Here is a 24,668-nt window from a genome sequence, read left to right as displayed (position 1 = left end):
ATCATTTGAATGATACAAGACCGGTAGCTTATAATTACACAGAGGAGTACGAGGAAATCAGGAAATTTAAACAAAGTCAGAAATAAATAAATACGCATCACAAAAGAGAAATGAGGGAAATATAAGATCAGTTGGCATAGGTGAAACTTCTTAGTGTGTACTTAAACTGCTGAGTGAAACTGCTGCTACTGTCTCTTTACTTATTTTTATCATTTCAACACTGACCTACAGAATTTTCCCTGACAAAGACAACTCAAACTTAACCTATTCATTTATTACCCACAATACACAAGCGCAACGCAATCTGACTGATATACAATGGCAACATGGCTTCAAATAATTAACACAAAAGAATGGCCCTGAATTGGATGAAATCTTTACAATAACCTATACTTTTTCCTAAGACACTTACCTCACAGAAAATCTTCATAGCACGAACTACATAAATTACAGCAAGCAGCAACTACAACCACCCAAATAAAAAGATTCTAACTACGATAGGCTCTAACTGCTAGGAGGCATATGGTTAGCAAAAGAAAGATTTTGTTGAAGAGCAAACAATGTTTTTAGCAGATTTTACCTTATTCATGTGACATCCAGTTCCTAAAATTATATAGTCATCAATAATTCCATCACCCAAACATTACCAACTACATCCACCCTCATTGTACAGTGCATGTCCTACCTATACTTACTCTCCACGAAGGACACATGTCCAAACCGTCCGCTCGCTAACTGCTAACTGCTAGCCCGTCCAACCACAGAGTCTCTTGTCGAGGGCGCAGAGAACTGTCAGCGATATTAATACAGTCTATACCGCTGCCAACATACAGCCATATAAACAGGCTACTTACAATTACAGCAGCGTTAGTTAATAACCAAAGACTTTTGCCCACCCCATCCGCCAAATCACTTATACCCGATGACCGCTGTTCTTCTCGAATCCGTGACCGGCATACGTTGGCAGTTATCGCCTCTACTATTCTGCCCCTGTCGCTGTCGTTGCAGCCACCACGGTGGTGGCAGTGGTAGTGATAGTGGTGGCTATCCCCGTCTTGCAGTCTGCGGTCCGTAGCCGCCATTCAACCGCTGTCGAGTGCAGACCTAACTGTGTGGTAACATCTGTCTTTTCCTGGTTCAGAGTAGAATTCCTCTTCTGACTTAGTTGTAGACCTTTGTCTCTGTTAATAAGACCGTCCTGGAATCTAATTTCAATGTTCTCTATTAGTCACGCTGTCGCTGAACGAGAATGGCGGCCACCAGAGAACTGGTTATACTTTCACTATACAGAGATCTACAAACGATGGCTTTGAAACATAACATCCCAGCCCATTGGCTGGAAAACCTGCAACAAGTAGAAACAATGAGAGTGAACTAGGGAACAGAAAAGAAGGGCAGAAGAACACTTTGCTATGTACCAGTTCCGGTTCAAAATCGTTCAAATAGCTCTGAGCACCATGGGACTTAATATCTGAGGTCATCAGTCCCCTAGAACTTAGAACTACTTAAACCTAACTAACCTAAGGACATCACGCACATCCATGCCCGAGGCAGGATTAGAACCTGCGACCGTAGCAGTCGCGCGGTTCCGGACTGCAGTGCCTAGAACCGCCCGGCCACCACGACCGGCAGCAGTTCCGGTTTCAGCCCTCGGAACAGGATACTCTGACACAATGTGCTGCTCTAGTGGATCCTTGGAAGAGACGAGATGTGACATTAATCGCTGATGCTCCGAGATGGTAGCATTGCCTATGTCTTGCCTATGCTGCCGCCTGGTCCACTCTGCTGAGGACGACGTCGCGATGGCAGAGGGCCGAGGACGCTGTCTGACTGCCCGTGTACTGCCTGCAGATTATCTCAGAAGGCGGTAAATGCAGATTCTTCCTAAAGTCTCACTCTGCTGTTGACAATAACTGGTAATAGCTTATAACGAGTGTGTCTAGTGTAACCCAGGCAAAACATCCTAGGGGAATATCGCTGTTTGAGATATCATTCAATATTTGTAGCAGTCATTCGATTATAAATACTTTTCATATTGTTTATCCTCATTTTCAATTGTTCAATATATGTAGTATACTTTTTTTCAGTCATCAGTCTTCTGACTGGTTTATGCGACCAGCCACGAATTCCTATCCTGTGCCAATCTTTTCATCTCAGAGCAGCTATTGCAAACTTCTTCGTTAATTGTTTGTTCGATGTATTCAAATCTCTTTCTTCCTCTACTGTTTTTACTCTCTACAGCTCCTTCTAGTATCATGGAAATATTTCGCTCATGTCTTAACAAATGTCCTATCACCTTGTCTCTTCTTCTTGTCAGTGTTTTTCATGTATTCGTCAATTCTGCGGAGAACTTTCTCATTGTTTAGCTTATCGCTACACATTATTTTCAACATTCTTCTGTAATACCACATCTCCAATGCTTCGATTTTCTTCTGTTCCAGTTTTCCCATAATCCATGTTTCACTGCGAGCGTACGTCCTCAGAAATTACTTCCTCAAATTGCGGCCTATGTTTTATACCAACAGAGTGCCCTAGGCCAGGAAAGGCCTTTCTGTCAACGCTTGTCTGCTTTTTCGTCCTCCTTGCTTCGTCCGCCACGGGTGTACTTAAGCAACACAAATGTTTCATTAGCCGATACAGCACATTTTCGTAACGTATTCCTAACATGATCTCTTTCAGAAGTGCACGCAAGCTGTACCAAGCTTGAACTGGCCTGAAAAAACTAGCTTGTCGCCCTGATCACATAATTGAGCCACTTTGCCAAAAATTAACTAGATGTGACAACTACGAGAAGATGATTCCAGATTTCAGCAATTTCCTTTCCAGTAACTCTTGGACGTTAAAATTCCAGTGATTTCATCGAAAAGAAACTGTGAACGATGAAAAGCTGTATAAGAAGTTAAACTTCTGGCACAAGTAGTGTAATACGCTCAGCAATTTATTGCATATGACATGCGTTCCAAAAGGTAAGAAAACAATTCTATTTATTATAATCACTCATACGACAGGAAGTCATCTTAGATGGACAAGTATCTCAGAGGAAAACTCCAGTAACAAGTCCTCCAGACTGCATTGGAAGAAGTAATTATGACTCCAAAGAAAAGGAAATGGAGGTTAGTGGAGCGTTTTACCAGGAACATGGGTGGCTGATGAACCGAGATTATTGGATTGCAGGAGGTAGGAAAAGAACGAAAGGACGAGTTAAAGGAAATTTCGTACGTGATATGCAAGTACTGCAGAGGCAACACAGATACGAGTGACTGAAGACCATAATATATGTAAAAGTCTAGATGAAATATGTGTCGAACAGTGGATGTTAAATGGTTGATGCTGACGACGACGACGACGACGACCAGTGAAAACAAGCAGAGATGAAACGGTATTCGTAAGAAAAGTGTAGTATAAGAATAGGTGGAGGACAGCATCAAACTAGTCGAAAAACGAAGTACAGGACAGTCAAACACCTAGTTTCTTGGTGCAAGTCGCCGAACACTGTGGCTCTAGGCTATAGTGCTGGACTGGTGGGAAATACCGTTTAATTGGTGACTTTCTTGGTTTTCGGTAACACAATTCTAACTTATCAATTAGGGTGGCCTAGTTCAACTAAACCCCAGCTGACAAGTGAACATTTCATCTAGTTCTGAGATTATTTTAATATGAAATTGATGTTCGATAAACTTAATTATGCTTTATAGAATTTCATTTTTGGCGCGTCATTTACAAAAATATCTACGTTTTGTGTATTATCCATTTTTCGTTGTTGGAAACGTAATTCATTTTTGTATCTAATATTTCAGTTATTGACTATGAGTCAATAAACAAAACGTCGGCATTACTGTTCCAATCGTCATCATTGTGAGCCGGGTGGCTCATTATCCGAAGATAGCCTACTACTAGAGGCAGGCCGGCCGCTATGACCGAGCGGTTCTAGGCGCTTCAGTCCGGAACCGCGTAGCTGCTACGATCGCAGGTTGAAATCCTGCCTCGGTTCAAAATGGCTCTGAGCACTATGGGACTCAACTGCTGAGGTCATTAGTCCCCTAGAACTTAGAACTAGTTAAACCTAACTAACCTAAGGACATCACAAACATCCATGCCCGAGGCAGGATTCGAACCTGCGACCGTAGCGGTCTCGCGGTTCCAGACTGCAGCGCCTTTAACCGCACGGCTACTTCGGCCGGCAATCCTGCCTCGGGCATGGGTGTGTGTGACGTCCTTAGGTTAGTTAGGTTTAAGTAGTTCTAAGTCTAGGGGACTGATGACCTCATATGCCAAGTCCCATAGTGCTTAGAGCCATTTGAACTATTTGTACTAGAGGCAGAAACTGGTCATATTTTTAATAAATAACTGGGCGATCGAGGGCTGTTTTTTAACTAATTTTGGCGTAGTCTGCAAGCCGCCTTACGACCTGTAATGGAGGGTGACTCGTCTACAACTGCATAACTCCCCCTCCTCCCCCCCCCCCCCCCCACTTACTTTTACAATCACGAAGAGTATGCGTTAAGTACGACTGGTGGTAAGTGGCCTTGTGAATTCCTCATGCCCTTTTCGCGAGATATACGTAGGCTGAAGCAATGCACTGTACGATCAAATGTATCCAGACACCTGTAGGACTGACCATTAGTCGTCACGAGAGATGGACGTGCCTGTTTAAAAATAAGCGGAGAGGACCGTGTTGTCACTAGAGAAGGAGTAACCAGCGGAATCGGTAGGCCAGGAGAGTTCAGTGACTTGGAACGTGCACTAGTCATTGCATGTCATCCGAGTGAGCAAGTCATTAGGGACATTTGAACCCTTCTAAAGCATCCCAAGCCAACGGTCTGTCACTGTTCTGATTGTGAAGCGGTTACGCTAAGGAACAACCACTGTTAAACCATGACCAGACGCACCTAATATATTAACGGACAGGGACCGTCGAACATTGCAGAGGCTGATTGCAAAATATCGCATGAAATCTGCTGAAGGAATACGTCGCGAGCTCCAAAGTGTTACCAGCAGTCCAGCTAGCGCAATGAGAGTTCGTGGTGGGGGCTTAAGAGAATGTGCAGTGGTCGAGCAGCTACTCGTAATCCACACTATTCTGCAGCAAATGACGAGCGACGCTGAGGTACTGTAATAAGCGATGCCACTGACCAATGGCTGACTTTGGAGTAATGAAACGGCATGACTCTCTTCACCTCGGCAGAATCGTGGTGTCAGCGCTGTTTAATCTTCGCTATTTGGTCGTGGTATGAAGAACTTTCATGGGTTCAGTGCCTGTTTGCACTAAAAGAGTTAACCTAGCGATCAGTCGTCACATGCCTTTAAAAATAAATGGAATGACGTACTCTCAACACATAATACACGAGTATCATAAATTTGCTACGAAATGACACTCCAACGCCATAGAAGAAGATTTGAAAGATTTAGTTGACAGTCAAAAAGCGAAAAATTCCAACGATCAGCAGACAGGGATCATTGTTCTGTATGTCAAGAAACACTTTGTGCTCAATTTGCAGGCTGGAGGACGTGAAGGAACTGGTGGTGCGAACTTCCGAAATCGCACGTGTTATTCCAGTCAGGTGCATCGGTTTTTGATGTAGTTGATCGAAGAGCGTGGAGATTTTATACATTACTGCGGTGTAAGATGATTAAGTCAAGCCCGCTATTGTTGACTTTATGAAGGGAAAAGGAAGGCAGTAACGAAAATGAGGACATCCTAATGGATTGGAGACCTCCCATTTTAAGTGGTTTTGACTGCACACTGTCCACAATAACAAACTGAAATGAGAGACAACTTATTTATCCAGAATTAAATTTCCACTGTGCAGCGGAGAGTCCAGTGATATGAAACTCCCTGACAAATTAAAGCTGTGTGCCGGACCGAGACTCGAACTCGGGACCCGAGTTCGTGTCTCGGTCCGGCACATAGTTTTAATTTGCCAGGGAGTTTCAACTTATTTCTAGTTTGATAGGGACACACTGAAAAACAAAACCGCATTGTAGAAGGGACAAGTTAGGACAAAAAAAGACGCATTCCAGTTCTCTAAGCTCAATGGCTCTAAAGGAAAAGCCAAGTTTGAAGAATTCGTTGTGGTCTTGAAAGAATTTCAAGGATAGTTTTCTAAATGTTTTGGAGACACTGCCAATCATACATCTGTTTTCGACCTGTTTTCCAGAGCGTAGGATTTTCAGTTGAAAGCACGGCTGTGCACGCGCTGATGGAACTGACTGATCTACAATTTAATTCCCGTTTTAAAGACAAACCGTTCCATGTTAAAAGAGTCCAGGAGGTCTAAATTGTTTTCCTCAGGTACAGTTTCCACACCTCCATAATGAGGCTGCAGAAGTGCTACAGTATTTCGATCTACATATACATGTGAAAGACCTTTCCTCGATTATGAAACTAAATAAGTCACGATTATGTATAACCTGAGTGTGAAAATCTGCGAAATTGTCCTCGTATGTCCGTACGTCGGCAGCTTTTAACACACAAAAAAATATTATGACTTCATCGCTCCCAAAAATAATTAAAGAATACTAAAAATTAAATTCATTTGTGATCTATGTTATTTCCAACATCTCGTGATTTCCTTGTGCTGGAAACAATTAAGTGCACTCAATGGAATATTGTTGTACAAATAATTTCATCGAAAAAAATGCAGGAAGGATCATTCAAGTACTGTAGATAATATTTAACTAGGACCCTAAAAGATTCCTGCGACACCTGTTTAATTTATTACAGTTAGAACTGCACTTGTTTCTCCAGACGAAAGCTATTTATTTACGAAAAGTATAAATAACCCAAAAATGACCAGACGAGCACTTAATGGGTTTTTGGAGTGAGCCTACTATATAATGAGCAGAATTTAATCATCGTTTACATACTGCTGCTGCTAAGAGGCTTACAAGTATTTGGTGCTGTAACAGATGTATGTCTTTCCTCTGTTATCACAACACAACGTTAAGTCTTTGATGTTTAGTTGCATGTATAATAAAGATTGTAGCTATTTACATCCTCTTAATCCTTTGTATCTATTTGATGTTATAATATGAACGATATGTAATGTATCATATGAATTTGTTGTGATATTTATATGTGAATTTAATTGTATGTAATTTATGTATAAACTAGGTATATACACTTTGGAAACACAGGAAAAATTCATGTGTGGTGAAATTTTGTTATCTGGAGGGCAGAAAGCGAAATGAGTCTGTGTTGGGCCTCGTTCAAATAATGGGAAGTTAATTAATCTAAAAATAATAATCCCCCGGAAGAAGAAACTATTTTCATTGTGGTGGAAGATAGCGGATAATAAGAAGAAAAGATAAGTATCCTATTGACATGCAGAACGTGGTATAAAAGTGTGGAAATGGGTGGACCACAGAAGTTTCCACAAAACTACTGCATCGACATTGTTGCAGAAAAACACTAAAATTTCTAGAAGATATCTGTTTCTAAAAATCAACGAAAAAGAAGTTTGGCAAGAGAAGATTTAGAGAAAAGCAAGAAGAAAGCAAGAAGAAAGATTTTCAGGACGGAATAATCATCCAAAAATCGCTGCAGAAAATAGTCGGGGATCAAGACGAACGTTATGTCGGGAAGAAGAGAGACAGAAGCAGATTCGTCTAGAAAACGCGAGCATATTTTGATTCTACTGGACGTTTATGTTTGCATGTTAGAAATATCGTGAATTATGCCAAAATTAAGGACTGTGTTATGGACAGTAACTTATCAGTTATTTCGTACACCAAACGACTGAACTATGAACAGATTACCATAATGAACCAACTTCGTGAGAAGACCAAAGCGTACACAAAGTAAAATAAGTGACGATACGCCAATTAAATACATCGTTTTATACAGTCGACATTTCTTGCGTGCTAAAACAGTGTACATATTTCATTCAGACTTATATGTTGTCTGAAATAGTTTAACAGTGACAGTTTCGCAGATGGTGGACGCATCGGAGTGATGGCTGGAATTTATTTGGTATTTTATCAAATTAATGTGCGTTCACAAGATAGTTCCTGCCATTCTTTTTTGTTTCTGCAAATCGTCAAACATCTGCAACGTGACGATAACAGAGATTTTCTGCGACAGCGGCGGCAACCAGGTGAAACAAGATAACATTCCGGTAATTAATCTCGAATGTCAAATATTGTTTTGTAATTCAGCGAATATAATCTCACAGCAGAATCTGCCGCAGGCACTTACGCAATACAAAGAACAGTAAAAATCAAATCCCCTTAGCAAAATAACGATTAGAGATTTAACACTTTTGTGTTTCTATCAACTTAAAACAATATCGTGATTAAAAATTATTATTGCAATACTTGAGTGGGCTGTGGAAGTATATGTGCTTAATTGGAAAACACAAACTGAACTGCTAATAAATTTCACACTGTAATTTGCTATTTCTCTAAATACGTTCAGCTGAAACAACTCAGAATAACGTATACCGAATGAGACCAGGAATAAAGCCCTACAGTACAACAGAATATGACAGAAGTTTCATTTCAGATCTTTTACGCTGCTGTCTCGTAGAGCTTTAAATCTTCTGCGACAGTGGTTCTACAACCTTTAACAAGTCATAGCTGTGCATACTTCAGTGATTTTCCTCTAGTAAAATTGTGTACCTTCAGACGCAACAGATACTTCGACAGAATGCGCTTATTACTAATCTCATTCAGAGTACCATGAATACCACTGAAAAATGACAACAGTCCATATTTTTTCCCTTTCGTTGAAAACTAGTTCGTAACTACATCAGTGTTATCAAAATGTGAACTAGTTTGTGCCACTGTAGGGAGAACTTTTTTCCTTTGCAGACGTAAGACAAATAACGCAAACGGAACTAGTCACAGGCTTAATTAAAATTTGAAAGTACCTCTGAAAATGTGCGGTGCACAGCGGCAAAGTACTGGAATGATAAATAGAGGTTTACTACCACAATAATAACTGCAATCATAAATAAAGGCGATGTGATGACAACAAAGGGATTTGTTTTCAGGATAAAATGACTAATAATGCCACACACAATTAGAGTGCGGGGTAGATCTTCAAAGAGGATGAAGCCAATTTATACAAGCAAAGTTCCAATTATCATCTACCAAATTATTTTTTTTGTTGTAACAGGATATTCTCCCACAAGTTCCGTCAGATAACACAGATCAGCAGTGACAGTCACAGCCACAAAGCACACTTGCCACAATTATACAAACGAACAAGTAAAAGAATCGTATCTTTAGTACAACTGTATCAATGGCATTACGATACACGATAATGAATATGCATTTCGGGTTTCATTGCAGCTTTCTTAAACTTATCCCTTTCTCTTTGGTGTTTCTCACTGTGTTTGTAGACAAGCGGTTAATAATAGCATGTCATATTTTAATGATTTTTGGCTTACTGTAGAAAGTGAAGAGGTAGTATTATTATGTCACTGTCAGTGGCTGCAGTCAGTATTCTGGCATATATCAGCGATGCTCACACGTATGAGAACAGTAGCACTGTATAGAGAGACGATTTGACTATGGCGATATAATACAGTATCACATATTATTGTTAGTAACGTACAATTTCAGACCGTTTTAATACTAAGAAATGTGCATCACATGCGCAACAAGCTATTAAAGTACAGTGTAAAATAAAGATATACCTCTTACTTCTACAAAAAGGTATTTTTGTACTGTAACCTCTTTCACATTAGGCTAATAACGAACTCACTTACATGCAGTGTGTAAAAAAGCGTATACAGTATCAGTACAGTACCAGGGCCTGCTGAAAAGTAAAGCCTCTGAATTTATGTGAAAACTTTTAAATCATCTTAAACATTAAAAACTTTAGAAATATTCTACATCTTCATTGTTCATGTTTACATACTAAATTCTCAACATAGTTTGGCGACAAACACATTTCTTCCAGTGAGAGACCAGTTTCTTGATTCCTCACCGTAGAATGTTTGACTTTGTTGACGGATCCACATTCTCACTTCTGCTTGCAATGCGTTACCACTGTTATAGTGAAGTCCTCGAAGATGATCTTTAAGGTTTAGAAACATGAACATTGTGTGGGGCCAACTCGTGGCTTTATGGAGTATGATCGATCACAGTGAACCTAAGGCGTCGGACTGTTGCAGACGTCGCAGCGTTTCTGTGTGACCTTGCATGTTATTTCAGTTGGAGACACGCATTATGCGGCTACAAACTCGAATACAGCACTGTGTTTCTCACGCATCGACATAGTTACGTTACAAACCGCCATGTTACACACTGCAATTCGGTGCCCTATAGCGGCAGAGGATTGATACTTGCTTCAGTGAAGCGAGTAGTATGCATACATTTAAATACGTCAACTGATACTGAGAACAGAATAAAGAAATTCGGAGGCATTAGTTTCCAGCACGCCATTGTGCATTCTATTTCAGACTATCCCTTGAGGAATTCTTGTATATAATTCAAGAATTACTTGGATAAATATTACAACCTATACATGTATTCTGATTTTATTTCTAGTTCACCTCCGCATTTCGAATTAATTCTTTCCATTTTCTTATCATACCCCTCCCCCTGCCACGGGATTTTGCTGTAATTTCATGACAGCGCATCATCTGAAAGTGGAAGTTCCAATAGTACAGTAATCAGTATCTCAGCGCCGCCAAGTTTGAGTTTCAACGTGAATGAACGTAACAACTCACTGGAGACCGTAACACTGTCGGACAGTATTGTGTACCACACCTGACAGCAAACAATCACGACTGACTAATGCTGCAGATTTGTATTCTCTGAAAATGTATCCGGTTAGTCTTGGTTACATTCAGAGACAGACCTTTTGTAACATAAATAACATTCAGTCCATTCATTCACTTCACTGCTCAGAGTTCACGGTGTTCCGTAAAGAATCTTCACTCATTTTAAAAGACCTTATCTCCTATACGAATGAAGATATTGCGGTAAATTTTAACTTTATTATCGAAACTAAAAGTGTACCTCTGCATCACTTGTAAGCAGCTGGTTCATGTGGTTGCCGGTACGTTTCTCTGTGGCACAAGTAGCCCGCTTGCAAGCTTCTTCACTATGTAACGGCGACGTGTCGAGATGGCGCTAAGACAGTAACAAAAGGTGGTTTGCACATCCCATTTCAACACCAGCACTTCACTTACGACCGAACCGAGTGTTTTTCGTCCAAATTGCGGCCCTGCACTCCTTACAGTTCTAAGCATTCGGTGATGGAAATCGTGTGTCTGCCATGTCTTTGGACAATTGGTATTTCAAACAACAAAGGTTGTAAGTAGGCTGTTTAGGTTTTTATGTTGGTAACGCCACGTAGCGCTCTGTACGAAAATCACTGACAATGCCGTGTGTAATCTGTGGCTGGTTGGCATTGTTGGAATATTCGCTATAGTGTTGGGCAGTTGGATGTGAACAGTGCATAGCGTTGTGCAGTTAGAGATGAGCCGCCAGCAGTGGTGGATATGGGGAGAGAGATGGCAGAATTTTGAGAGCGGACGATCTGGACGTGTGTCCGTCAGAAAAAGGAAATTTGTGAGACTGGATGTCATGAACTGATTTATATATTATGACTTTTGAACACTATTAAGATGAATACAGTGTTTGTTCTCTACCAAAATCTTTCATTTGCTAACTATGTCTATCAGTAGTTAGTGCCTTCAGTAGTTAGAATCCTTTATTTAGCTGGCAGTATTGGCGCTTGCAGCAGTTCGAGTAACGAAGATTTTTGTGAGGTAAGTGATTCATGAAAGCTATAGGTTATTGTCAGTCAGGACCATTCTTTTGTAGGGATTATTGAAAGTCAGATTGTGCTACGCTTAAAAAAAGAAAAAAAAAGAAAAAAAAATTGTGTGTCAGTTTACTGATGATCAGAAAATGTCTGAGTACGTTCAGTTTTGCTCAGCTGTTTGAAAATCAAATAACGTAAGAGGTTTACCAGCACTGTCATTCGTAATTTTTCTAAGGGGATGTTTCACGGTTTCGATTGCTACAAGCCCATGTGATGGCGTTAAATAGCAGATGGAGAGGGAATGCTTAACAACAAGCGCAGATGGAAGACACCACTTTCATTTGTGTTTAGTGTTCAGTGATGAGGAATCATTCTATTTAAGTGTAAAAGTGTAAGAGTATAACGTAAGTGATTTAGAATATACCAGTCACATGCACACCAGTCCAGCAGGACAGAGATTACAAAGCTTCATGCGTTTTGTGCCTCTTTCTGGAAGAGATTTACTGCTCGTTTTTTTCGCGGAAAAGATGGATACAACTGAGACAACATCATTTTCTTTTTTTTTTTTTTTTTTTAGACGATGGAGCATCACCATTCTGACACATGTAACAACAATTCGTAACAATGAGCTGTCTCAACGACGGATTGTCTTTCGTATCTTTCTTTCTTGCTGAGGTGTTTGTGAAAGACTTTATCTACGTGATTTCGCGCCCAACAGTTTTCGACGAAGTGTTACACCGAATGGGAACAGCGGTAGATGCCTTATCTTCAGGGAAGATCGCAAAAGAATTAGACGAGTTCGACTAAAAGTACTTGAATAATGATAGCAAAACCAACAGTTGTACTAGAATCCAACGTCGTTTGTTCAGCACATGCTACCAGTCTCGACAAGAATATGAGAGCACCGACAACATAAATCATAATTTATGACTAAAAATGGAGATAAATCGCATCATATAATTACATAATAAAATATATCATTCTTATAGATTCAAAACAATATCAGCACGTAACATATACTGCATTTTTTAATCCAATGGGAAAATACACCAATGACGTAATGGACCTGAGAGAAACCCACTCGTACAATGAGTTACATCAGCAAAGCAGTCGAAGTCACATATATTCCTAACAGTAACACCTACAAATTTGGACATAACAATAATAAAAAAGGAAACAATCTAATAACATAATATCAAACAGCTGAAGTGAACAAATTCAATACATATCTAATGAACAATATAAGAAGAAAACGAAGCAAAGCGATGTAAAACAGCACAACGAACATTATGTTGCAATAGTGCCTACTTGCTTCGTGCATTGGTGCAAAAAATGTTTATGAAAGTATGCAAGGCGTTGACTATGCGATAACCTGAATGGATGAACGTGCCAGTTTTTGAGTTGTGACGTTAGGGAACTTGCGTCAAGAAAAATGCCGAAGCAGTGTCATTCACGCTGTGTTGATGTCTCACGACCATCACGGTTTCCACGGATTGCAGCACAAATAATAATTCCTGGGTGTATCGTACACGATATCAGAACTGAACATCAAGGAGAAACTGGATAATATTGCAACAGCACACTTTTAAATCTCATGAAATATATTTCACGCCTCGTGTCTTCGAAGAGAAGCTCATGATGTGGAAAACCTAACTTTAGCGAAATGAAAGGTTGTTTCTGACGCTGGAATTCGCTGCGCGAATTTTTCTTCAATCAATGAAAGTAGCTGGTAACATAGATGCATAACTGCATTACTTCTTACGACAGAAATACCTATAGCAAAAGCGACACATTGTATCAAATTCAGAGCGTTCTGCTAGCCAGAGCAACAAGAAATCCCCTTCATGAAGCACCTTCCAGGAAGCACCAGCTTTGTTTCTGTGTACTAGTGCCGTCTGTCTACCGCTATCTGCTGTTAAATTCAATGCCACGTCACGCATAAGCAATACCAGATAACGGCCCACGATATTGGCTATCGAACAGAACGAGGCCAAGTAGCTTCTACGGGATAAGGCGGCGCGTTATTGTCTCTGCAGCTCACTATCGTTCGTAAGCGTTTCCGCGCTGCACGCCTGTCTGAAGGCACGACTAAGGAAGAAACAGTGCAACTCACCCGGCCGCTAGTCTAAAGATAAGGCGCGGTAATACCAGAAAGCACAGTGCATACAAGACGTATAAATTTCTGATAAAGCGTGTTGTTCTTATATCGATTCTACTAAGTTTCCTTTTGGCAGTGGTATTCCATTATCTGCTAGTTTCAGTGCCAATTTCATATTCTGGTATTGCAACGTGTTTTGATTATTTGTAGATCAGCTTAAACTCTAGACAACATTTTATGGACGCAGATATTCTCAGTATCCTGGAAATGCACATTTCGAAATGGAGAAGCGGTAGACCCATATGTACCTATGCTGCACAGTAAGAAAGCAAAAGAATGTAAATGGGAATTTCAGAGGAAACTTTATATGCTTCCTCCAGGCAACACTATTCACACAGGTGGGAACTATGTCCACCAACAGGTGAAAGGGGCGACGATCGTGCTACTGGATTCCAGGTTAACGATTCCTCTCCTTAAGTACTTACATAGCGGAGGAAATAACTAACCCATCAATAACGTTAGAGTTAAACGACCCGTCGACGACGAGGTATTTAGGGACGGAGTACAAATTCGGAATAGAAAGCACGGGGAAAGAAACGAGTCGTATCCTTTCCGAAGCTACAAACCTGGCATTTATCTTAAAACATTTATGGAAACAATTGGAAATCTGAAGCTATGTGGTCAGGTGAGGATCTGATCCACGGTCCTTCCGACTGAGTGTGTGATGTCTTATCACGGCGACAACTCGTTCGATCCCGTTGTCTACAAGAAATAGCAACGCCTAACGTAGTTTCATAAACTTACAGCCAATAAGCCTGCGCTTGAGGATAGACTTCTTTCACGTCTTCTAGGTAGCACATTTCAAATTCATTTCAGCAACTTTAGATTTCTTTCATTTTCTACCAGTATTCCTTCATTCTTTCACTATATTTGCTTTTCCTGTTTTCAGACCACTTTTGCCAGTGTCCTTTACTCTTCTGCTTTGAAATCCTTCCAGTTCTAAAACTCTGTTTTCCCAGTAGCTGTTCTTTTCTTATGTTATTCCTTCCCAAGTACTTCCTTTTGAATGCAAGTGATTGTTAATTTGTTTCCGGTAAGACATTCAGAGATCTGCTTCGTGAGGATATTGTCAACCATTCTGTAAACGTACCCCAAACTGGTAATCTGCCCTTCCTTATTGTTTCTGACGTGTTTTCTATATTCCCGTTCAATTTCATCGCTACTTCTTAATTTCCGACAGAGGGATTAATAACCTAACATTTTTAATTCCTCACATTTATAATTCAATGTTAGTCACTCGCTAACGTACATTCATTCGTTCTGGTTTCACTAATGTGTTGTAGGGTCTTACTTTGAGTTTTATAGTGAGTTATGCCATGTAATTTCTCCCACCTTCTACGAGTATATCCTTTCCTCTAAAGCAGATTTTTTAAATCTTTTTCTTGAATAATCTCCCCCCAGATATGTGAATCTTTTCGACTTTTACATTTGCCCAAAATCTATTACTAATTATTTTGGGACAGTGTCGTTATTTTTGTAGGTATATCTGTCATATTGATTGCATCTTCCAGAAGATTAACTTACACTACTGTATATGTCAGACTTTGTTGTCTTACACTCAGTGTGTGTCGAGCTTTCAGGAAGTACGGCAAAATCCTCTGCAAATGCTACTAAATGTATTGTAGCATCTTCCTTCTTTATCCCCTGCATGAGTGACGATATTTTGTGTCCTTTCTGTTGTTATTCAAATTGTTAAAATGTTCTGGATGGCTATATTGAGTCTGGTTTACGTTTCAGTGGGTTGAGTGGTAGAGGCCGGGCGTCAGCCAATCGCTGCTGTTTCTTAAGCTGCAAGTGGTCGCTGTGTTGTCTGTTCTGCAGGGTAGATCGCAGACGCATTACATTTCTTTTGTGCTCACTTAACTGTGGATAGCATGATCATCATCTGGCACGTGTACACAAATCGGTGCTCCGGTATTCAATATCATATACATCTGCCAATCACGAAGTTATTTTAATTGGTACACGTGCGACAGTATACTGCCTGACAATGAGAGATAAGACACTACGACAGTGACAACGAGGAAGAGAGAAGAGAGAGCAGCAGTGGGAAGGAATGAATGAGATAGTAGGAGAAACACAGAAAAGAGAGTGAGAGTGAGAGGAGACAGCAGTAGCAGAACAGAAGGAAGGAATTGTGGTTGTGAGACAGGTGACAGTAACAGTTGGAGAGACACAAAGAGATAATGGCAATGAGTTGAGCTTAATCAGAATGGGCAATTATGGGGGATGTATCTGAGCAACTTGCAGCGATACAATGGTTCAAATGGCTCTGAGCACTATGCGACTTAACTTCTGAGGTCATCAGTCGCCTAGAACTTAGAACTAATTAAACCTAACTAACCTAAGGACATCACACACATCCATGCCCGAGGCAGGATTCGAACCTGCGACCGTAGCGGTCGCTCGGCTCCAGACTGTAGCGCCTAGAACCGCACGGCCACTTCGGCCGGCCTGCAGCGATAGACTAGTGGGTGTGAGTGAGTTACAGTTAGGGAAGCTTGTGGTAGTGATTGGTGAGCTGAATGTTACAAAGCGCGCAAATATGTTCGCAAGCCATAATTTTTGGTATGATTCTTAAAGGTGCTGAGGAAGGAAGAATGTGGCAAGCTGGTACCCCATTACTCAAAGTCTTTTAAAGTGGAGCATATTGGCATTTTTTTTATGCTCCAGTAGCAGCATTTTCCCCTGTCGAAGTATGAACGCTAGAAATTTTAAATGAGTAAGCCATTCGTGGAGGGGAAATTAGTCACTGTGCAAACCCTACTACAAATTTCCTATGAAGAGCCAGAGCTTCATCCTAGTAAGCTTGGACCAAAGAATGATAGGAGTGCTCCTGAAGTACACCTTACTATGGCAGAGCTTCACTGAAAAAATGGTTCAAATGGCTCTGAGCACTATGGGACTAAACATCGGAGGTCATCAGTCCCCTAGAACTCAGAACTACTTAAACCTAACTAACCTAAGGACATCACACACATCCATGCCCAAGGCAGGATTCGAACCTGCGACCATAACGGTCGTGCGGTTCCAGACTTAAGCGCTTAGAACCGCTCGGACACATCTGCCGGCAGCTTCACTGACATGACCTCTGTAGATGGTCGAGGAATTTCAGAACCAACATTGTACACCTGTGTCTCAGTGACAGTAGCGGCAAGAAAACTTGGTGCAGCATCAGTCTTACACATGCCCACAGTGAGCATGTGGTGAAGAGCAATTCTGAATGATGTTGAATAGTTAAAAGCTGTCCGAAGCTGCACTAAATGATTTCTTCGAAAATTATTCCGGGTAAATGGTTCAGGAGCCTTCACGAAAGGGGTGTGGTTGCTACAGAAAACTAGACCTCTTAACGATAAACAATCCTGAGGAAATAGGGAGTGTCATGACGGTTTGCAGAACTGGTGACAACAAGGTTGTTTTAGCGAGACTGAATGCCGAAACATCGAAGCTCACAAAAATGAAACGCATCTATTTAAAAAAGCTCACAAACCTTACCTTGGCGATTTCCTAAGAGGCAGCCTCCATTCCTAAGTATACACTGGCTAAATGTGACTGAAATAAAAACAAATATTGACGGTAAATGAGAGTTTCATTCCAAGTAAATTAATAAGAGACACAACAGATCATACGGGTTACACAGACTGGGACGGGACACTTTTGCAGAAGCAACGAAGGAAGCATGCCAGATTTAAACGAACGGTAAATCTCCAAGTTTTGCGACGGTTTGAAGATGCTCTAAATATAGTGCGAACATCAACACGTGTTGCTATTCATCGTTTCCACAACGAAACCCTTTTAGAAATATGGCAGAAAATCCAAAGAGATTCTGATCTTATGTAAAGTATATCAGCGCTTAGACATATTGTAATGTTGCCACTAATGTAAAGTTGCTAAGTATAGATTCCTAAATGTCTTTCACCAAACAAGACGCAAAAAATTTTCCAGCATTCGAATCAGGAACAACTACCTGCATGAGTAATCTGGAACTAGATATCTTGATCTAGCGTGACATCTAAAGGCACCTAATAAAAGCAAGTGTACCAGGTTTTATAGCGATATTGTTAATGTCAAACTACACTTGTGCAACTACTCCATTCTGAGCTATCATTTACAGCCGCTCGCTAGACGAAAGATCCATTCCTAAGGGTACCACAAAAAGAAAGTAGACATAATCCGCTGAATCATAGACTCATATCACTGACAACGATCTGTAGTAGGATTTTAGAGCGTATGCTGTGTTCCAACATTATGAAGAACTCTGAGAAAACGATGTACTGGAAAATGACGAGCACGGATTTGAAAATCATTGTTATTTAAAACCAAGTCCATATTTCTGGATTTACAGATTTTTTACGCCGTTCTCCAAAAGGCTTCTATTCAGACTGCGTACCTACAGTGTATTGTCTCAGCTGCGTGACTGAATTAGTGATTTCGTGTCAGAAGCGTCACACTTTTCAGAAACTGACGGGAAGTCATATAGCGAAACCGAACTTATATCTGGGGTCCCCCAAGGAAGTTATAGGCCCTCTTCTGTTCTTAGTCGATGTAAACGCCGTCCTCCTAGACTGTTTGCATAAGATGACGTTTACCGTTTAGTAAAGTAATCATAATAAAAAAAGAGACAGCAAAATGATTTAGATAAGATAGCCATTTGATGTGAAGAGCGATAATTAATCGTGAAAATGAAAAGTGTTGTGTCCTCCACCCGAGTACTTTAAGAAATTTGTGTTACACGATAAACCACACAAATCTGAAGGTTCTAGATTCAACTACACTCCTGGAAATGGAAAAAAGAACACATTGACACCGGTGTGTCAGACCCACCATACTTGCTCCGGACACTGCGAGAGGGCTGTACAAGCAATGATCACACGCACGGCACAGCGGACACACCAGGAACCGCGGTGTTGGCCGTCGAATGGCGCTAGCTGCGCAGCATTTGTGCACCGCCGCCGTCAGTGTCAGCCAGTTTGCCGTGGCATACGGAGCTCCATCGCAGTCTTTAACACTGGTAGCATGCCGCGACAGCGTGGACGTGAACCGTATGTGCAGTTGACGGACTTTGAGCGAGGGCGTATAGTGGGCATGCGGGAGGCCGGGTGGACGTACCGCCGAATTGCTCAACACGTGGGGCGTGAGGTCTCCACAGTACATCGATGTTGTCGCCAGTGGTCGGCGGAAGGTGCACGTGCCCGTCGACCTGGGACCGGACCGCAGCGACGCACGGATGCACGCCAAGACCGCAGGATCCTACGCAGTGCCGTAGGGGACCGCTCCGCCACTTCCCAGCAAATTAGGGACACTGTTGCTCCTGGGGTATCGGCGAGGACCATTCGCAACCGTCTCCATGAAGCTGGGCTACGGTCCCGCACACCGTTAGGCCGTCTTCCGCTCACGCCCCAACATCGTGCAGCCCACCTCCAGTGGTGTCGCGACAGGCGTGAATGGAGGGAAGAATGGAGACGTGTCGTCTTCAGCGATGAGAGTCGCTTCTGCCTTGGTGCCAATGATGGTCGTATGCGTGTTTGGCGCCGTGCAGGTGAGCGCCACAATCAGGACTGCATACGACCGAGGCACACAGGGCCAACACCCGGCATCATGGTGTGGGGAGCGATCTCCTACACTGGCCGTACACCACTGGTGATCGTCGAGGGGACACTGAATAGTGCACGGTACATCCAAACCGTCATCGAACCCATCGTTCTACCATTCCTAGACCGGCAAGGGAACTTGCTGCTCCAACAGGACAATGCACGTCCGCATGTATCCCGTGCCACCCAACGTGCTCTAGAAGGTGTAAGTCAACTACCCTGGCCAGCAAGATCTCCGGATCTGTCCCCCATTGAGCATGTTTGGGACTGGATGAAGCGTCGTCTCACGCGGTCTGCACGTCCAGCACGAACGCTGGTCCAACTGAGGCGCCAGGTGGAAATGGCATGGCAAGCCGTTCCACAGGACTACATCCAGCATCTCTACGATCGTCTCCATGGGAGAATAGCAGCCTGCATTGCTGCGAAAGATGGATATACACTGTACTAGTGCCGACATTGTGCATGCTCTGTTGCCTGTGTCTATGTGCCTGTGGTTCTGTCAGTGTGATCATGTGATGTATCTGACCCCAGGAATGTGTCAATAAAGTTTCCCCTTCCTGGGACAATGAATTCACGGTGTTCTTATTTCAATTTCCAGGAGTGTAAATACCTAGAAATCCCAATTACGGACAACTTGATGAAGAGATGAGCTACGATTTTTCGAAATCTAACAAGTGCTTTTCCGTTGAGCACTGCCCGGTCAGTGCAGATTTATTTCCCTGCCCGAGTACAGTAAAACGTAGGAAGACACAGCATTGCGTTCTCCGATGTAGGAATTGCCATTTTCGCACCGGATATGATATGCCTCAGGTCTACGAACCAGCAGTCTTATTTTACGCTGACCAAAAGGTTCTTTATTTTTGAAATTGGTAGAAAAATGGGGTTGATACCTTTCTTAGGTATACATCTCCCGTTTCTTTCCGGAGCTGCACCGACATATGGCAGGAACGAAAATTTCTGTTTCATTGTTTCCTCGTGTTTTTCTTTTGTCGTTGGGTCTTTGCCTCCAGCGCCATCTCAAGTACGTCATTTTAGCGTAAGTCATTTTTGGCGGACCAGCTCTATCGGTAAATCCCTCTAATTACATGATGGCCTTCGTTCTGTCTGGCATTATCGTCAGAAAGGAGTGCAGATGTCCTGGGTGATGGCAGCTGGTCCCTGGAAGATACAGGGCCGCCTCGTTGCGTTTCCTTTGTACTCCATGTCCCAAAGCGACATCAGGCGTTTTCTGCACATGAACTGTCAAAATCTGGCTACATTTGCTCTCCATAAATCTCACTGTAAATTCCATGTTTTGAGGTCTTTTGCCGAGGTGCTCGAAGAATTCGTCTGGGGACTCTCCCATACTGTCACATAACGAACGCATCATCGACGTATGCGTGGAAATGATTAGTTTCAGATTTCATGAAAACTTGTCCTGGGTACGTATGTATATATGTATTACATCTTTTGCCTTTCTTATAATTGAAACTAAATTGTAAACAAAAATTAGAAGACCAGCAGTCGTCTATTTGCATTTAATTCATTTACGCAACGAGATTCTGTGTTCTGTTACACGATCTTTAGGCACCTTGGCCAATGTAAACGGGCAGGATTCCAAGCTTGTGTACAGTCATATAATAGGCCAATATTAAATAGCTGGCGTGTAGTCGACACTACCCCTTCATCCATCAAACGAGATGGTACCAATATTGTCAGTTTTCCTTTCAGTTCCAGCTGCGCACTGAGCGAGGAAAAATACAGCTATCTGTATGCCTCTATATGCTATCTGGTCTCCTTTATCTTATTCTCATCATCGAAGCGCGAAACACTTGTAAGGTGCAGCATAATGGCCACACAGTCATTTTAGGACCCAGATTGTCTAAATTTACCCAACTGTGTTTGACGAGGACTACATCGTTCCCTAGGAGCATTAGTCTGACCTGTTACAAACCTAGCAGCGCGTCACATAATTCGTTCAATTTCTGTTGGCATGCGTACTTGATACATACTATCAATACTGGAACAATATTCTCGAATTGGTTGCACCAGAGTCCAGTATGTGATTTCCTGTACATATGCGAGACACTTTCCCATTCGCCTTCCTTAGCACTAATTTTGTGCGTTCCTCTCATTTTATATCGCTTCTTTGTTTTATTCATAAATACTGGATGGCACATAGGAGAAACGGTTTTTGAATAAAGAATGCTTGATCAGTTCTAAAACTAATGCATGTTTATTGACATTAAATCAAAGAAAATTACTTGCCATTTAATGTAGACGACACTTGCTTGTGAAGAACAATATCCCGAAGTGATGCCACAATTTTGAATGCACAGTTCAAGTGTCTTCTTCAAATCCCCCGTCCAAGGGGGATGGCTGTCTCTGCAGGAATGGCATCAATTTCTTGAATGATTCGATTCTTCATCTGGTCCAAATATCGCGGATTATGAACACAGACATGGCTTTTGAGTTATTTCCACAGAAAAAAGTCAGACACTGCTAAGTGTGGAGATCTGGGAAGCCAAGAAACGGTGCTGAAATGTGAGATTATCTGTCCAGAAACCATGCGTCGTAGAATGGCCACAAGAGTGTTCGCAGTGAGTGATTTTGCGCCATCCTGCTGGAACGATGCAACTCTTCTTAGTCCTGGTTTCAAGGAAGTTTCAAGCTTACAAATGTGACGAGCCGAAGTAACAGTGATTGTGGCTCAGTTACGATGACGAAAGACGCCTCACCCAACGAGGCAATGTGCTTTTGTTCACCGTCATGTATCCGTAGACTTTTTGCAAGCGCCTTTGATTTTCTGCGATAGTCTATTTTTTTGTCAAAATAAACTCAGTGACAATTTTCTGCTTGGAACTCAACTCCGTAACAGACGCCGTTTTGAAGGCAACGTTCAGCGCAGCAAACTATCATAACTCAATGAAATTACAGGGGCTAAAGCGGGAACCTTCCACGATGTACAACAACAAAATCTGCATATTTTCAACCGAAACAGGCCGAGGAAAAAAGTAATGCGTTACTTATTGGACTGCAATACACAGGAACGTCTCCACAGAGTGTAAAGACAGCGTACTCTTTCGGAGGCGTCGCGCTCACGCTATGTCTTCTACGATACAAAAGCCGTGAAGCTTTTATGGTAATGTCTACATCTACATCTATCTTTATACTCCACAAACCACCCAACGGTGTATGGCGGAGGGCACTTAACGTGCCACTGTCATTACCTCCCTTTCCTGTTCCAGTCGCGTATGGTTCGCGGGAAGAACGACTGTCTGAAAGCCTCCGTGCGCGCTCTAATCTCTCTAATTTTACAATCGTGATCTCCTCGGGAGGTATAAGTAGGGGGAAGCAATATATTCGATACCTCATCCAGAAACGCACCCTCTCGAAACCTGGCGAGCAAGCTACACCGCGATGCAGAGCGTCTCTCTTGCAGAGTCTGCCACTTGAGTTTGCTAAGCATCTTCGTAACGCTATCACGCTTACCAAATAACCCTGTGACGAAACGCGTCGCTCATCTTTGGATCTTCTCTATCTCCTCCGTCAACCCGATCTGGTACGGATCCCACACTGATGAGCAATACTCAAGTATAGGTCGAACGAGTGTTTTGTAAGCCACCTCCTTTGTTGATGGACTACATTTTCTAAGGACTCTCCCAATGAATCTCAACCTGGTACCCGCCTTACCAACAATTAATTTTATATGATCATTCCACTTCAAATCGTTCCGCACACATACTCCCAGATATTTTACAGAAGTAACTGCTACCAGTGTTTGTTTCGCTATCATATGATCATACAATAAAGGATCCTTCTTTCTATGTATTCGAAATATATTATATTTGTCTATGTTAAGGTTCAGTTGCCACTCCCTGCACCAAGTGCCTATCCGCTGCAGATCTTCCTGCATTTCGCTACAATTTTCTAATGCTGCAACTTCTCTGTATACTACAGCATCATCCGCGAAAAGCCGCATGGAAATGTCGAAACCGAATGAATAGCGATTCAGTCTCTCTGACACTGCCGCTGCCAAGTTCCCCCTCTTAGTCAGATATGCGTACGCTCTTGACATCCGCTACATCGCACGAGTCGTGAATCGGACGTGAGCTAAAAATCCGCAGTCGCGCTCCTAGAATTTCTCCGGTCCTAGGACGCGCTGACATTTACATCATACAGCGACGAGGCGAAGACCCCGGGTCAGCTGTCGGTGATCTGCGACTGGCCCTCGGTCTGCTTCCAATGACCCCCGGAGGCGTCCTTGCAGTGGTATTGCGAGCCAGAGGAGGACGCGTCGCACGTCGTTGGGGGAAATCGTCCCGCACGGGCAGAGCCGCAAAACCCGGACAGTATGTGGTTGTGCGCCGGCCCAGGTTCAAGGCGAACGTCCTGGCGCCGCTCCAAGCGCACCCGCAGCCTGCCCTGGCTAGGGGGGTGATGGAGGGGGAGGCGTCAACTGCCACCGGAGAAAATGAAATGGAAAATTCAGCACGTCGCATTCCCGGAAGAAGAACGCGTCGGCCCGACGAGGAAATCAGAACGCACTTCCAGGTTTACGACTGAATTTATATTTTCTTTGCGGTAGTTTGTTCGTTTCTTTGAGATACGACTATGGGTTTGTTTTCGGTATGCGTAGTGCGTGGAAAAGGGGAGGGGGGGGGGGGCATGTAATTTGAAGACGCGTCTGAGAGGCGGCGCTACGACTCTTTATATTCCGCTTTTGCCCGTCGTACAAGATCTTTGTAAACAAATGAAGAAGTATTTTCAGTGTCCGTCGTTTTAACACATTAAGCACGGGTGGATTGTGAAATATAGCACAAACCGCTGTTGTAAATCAAGTTAAAATCTTCTGTACTCTGACAGACTACGAAATAATCAAAAGACAAAAGATTTAGGCATATTAAAAATCTGGTAGTTTTGACCCGTTAGACATGCTCGCTCAGGTTGCTAAACATCAATTCGAGTCATGCCTGGCACATAAATGAAAACATAATCAGTCTGTCTCGACATGCGACTTGTTGGAGCCCGATTCTGATATTCAGCCGACATTTCTTTAGAAGTTCAAATGGTTCAAATGGCTCTGAGCACTATGGGACTTTACATCTGAGGTCATCTGTCCCCTAGAACTTAGAACTACTTAAAACTAAGTAACCTAAGGACATCACACACATCCATGCCCGAGGCAGGATTCGAAACTGCGACCGTAGCAGTCGCG

General features: G+C 42.4%; 1 pseudogene; it reads right to left on the bottom strand.

Moving 5' to 3' along the window:
• Nucleotides 1–375: 375 nt before the first annotated feature.
• Nucleotides 376–17,083, bottom strand: LOC124594497 (annotated as a pseudogene).
• Between the last annotated feature and the right edge of the window lie 7,585 nt (nucleotides 17,084–24,668).

Source organism: Schistocerca americana, chromosome 2, assembly GCF_021461395.2.
Source record: "Schistocerca americana isolate TAMUIC-IGC-003095 chromosome 2, iqSchAmer2.1, whole genome shotgun sequence".
Lineage (NCBI taxonomy): Eukaryota > Metazoa > Arthropoda > Insecta > Orthoptera > Acrididae > Schistocerca > Schistocerca americana.
This window is presented reverse-complemented; position numbering and strand designations above follow the sequence as displayed.